At 48.7% G+C, this 1,928-nt stretch overlaps 1 pseudogene; it reads left to right on the forward strand.

Moving 5' to 3' along the window:
* Positions 1 to 364: 364 nt before the first annotated feature.
* On the forward strand, positions 365 to 1,249 carry LOC102275638 (small ribosomal subunit protein uS5 pseudogene; annotated as a pseudogene).
* The last annotated feature ends 679 nt before the right edge of the window (positions 1,250 to 1,928 follow it).

Raw genomic sequence — 1,928 nt, forward strand, 5'->3', positions numbered from 1 at the left:
GGAACTCTCAGTTAGTGTTGCAACTTTGAAAGCTTTCCAATCAGACCCTTCCTGCGGTCCTCAGATCAATTTTCTCTGTGACTCCAGGGAATGGGTGTCTGTGCTCAGTCACTAAGTCATGCTCAACTCTGCAACCCCATGGACTATAGCCCACCAGGCTTCTCTGTCCATGGGATTCTCCAGGCAAGAATACTGGAATAGGTAGCCATTTCCTTCTCTAGGGGATCTTTCTGTCCCAGGGATCGAACCTGCGTCTCCTGCTTGGCAGGGGGATTCTCTATCACTGAGCCAACTTGGAAGCCCTCAGGGAATGGGAGACTCCCTCAAAGTTGGCATGAAGGTTTCTTCTCTGTAAAAACACCAAATGGTGGCTGATGCTGGTGCTGAGGCAGGGCCCAGAGGCCCCTAGGGCCCTAGAATGGGAGGCCTCAGTGGCTTCGGTGGAGCCTTTGGCTGCGGTATCTGAGACAGGGATTGGGCCGGAGTCGAGGCTGTGGAACCTGAGGCTGTGGTCTTGCCTAGGCAAGACCGAGGATGAGTGGTTCCCCATCGCCAAACTGGGCTGCCTGGTCAGGGATGTGAAGATCAAGTCCCTGGAGGAGATATATCTCTTCTTTCTGCCCATCAAGAAATCTGAGATCATTGACTTTTTCCTGGGAACATCCCTCAAGAATGAGATTTGAAGATTATGCCTGTGCAAAAGCAGATTCTTTTGCTGTCCGGGAGACCAGGTTCAAGGCATTTGTTTCCATTGGGGATTGCAGTGGTCACGTTGGTTTGGGTGTCAAGTGCTCTAAGACGGTAGCCACTGCCATTCGTGGGGCCATCATTCTTGCAAGCTCTCCATCATCCCTGTGCTGTGAGGCTACTGGGGGAATAAGATCTGCAAGTCCCACATTGGCCAGGTGACTGGCCACTATGGCTCTGTGCTGGTGCCCTCAGGGGCACTGGCATCATCTCAGCTTCCTGTGCCCAAGAAGATCCTTGGTGATGGCCAGAACTGACCACTGCTGCACCTCTGCCAGGGAATGCCCTGTTACCCTGGGCAACTTCTCCAAGGCCACTTTTGATGCCATTTCTAAGACGGACAGTTATCTCACCCCTGATCTCTTGAAAGATATGGTGTTCATCGAGTCTGCATATCAGGAACTCACTGACCATCTTACCAAGAACCCCCAGGGTTTCCCTGCAGAGGACCCAGGCTCCAGCTATAGCCATCACATGGTTTTATATGAGAAAAATGCAGTGAATGGAGCTCATTAAAAATTAAGTTGCTGTGAAGAACTGCACCACTCCACCTGTCTGTCTCTGTCTCCCAACTCTTGCCCCAGGGTTCGAACCCCTGTTTCCTGCATCTGCCTGCACTGCAGGAGGCATCTTTACTGCTGAGCCACCAGGGAAGCCCCTCCTACACTCCCTTAAGTATCAGTCCTAACAGTGCAAGAAGAAACCAGGCGACTGTGATATCTATAAAACACCACCGTTGTTATGATGACTAAGTGACAAAGCCACAGGATCCCCCGATGCCTTCTTGTTCCCCACCTGCCCTTTGTCCCATGTTACCTCTCATGATAATCTGAGTAATGCGAAGCAGTGAGCGAAAGACAGGGATTACTAATGTCTCAGTTCCTCACAGCAAAGAAAGCCACCCTGCCTTCCGTGGAGAAAACCACCAGCCCTGAGTGACTTTAACAGGCCGGATGCATAAGAGTAAAACATAGACAGATGGCAGTTGGAATTCAGTGGGTGAAATAATCATGCAATAAAGGATATAAAATATCATTTATATAAGTAAAATTAACTTTTCATCTAGAAGAAAGTTGTTTCTAACCTTGTTTATGTATAAAATATATTCCACATAGCCTGAAAATCTAAAACCAAAAAGAAACAAAAAGGTTAAATGAACATTTGGGAGATTAGGAACATAT

This window comes from Bos mutus, chromosome 5, assembly GCF_027580195.1.
Source record: "Bos mutus isolate GX-2022 chromosome 5, NWIPB_WYAK_1.1, whole genome shotgun sequence".
NCBI classification, from domain to species: Eukaryota; Metazoa; Chordata; class Mammalia; order Artiodactyla; family Bovidae; genus Bos; species Bos mutus.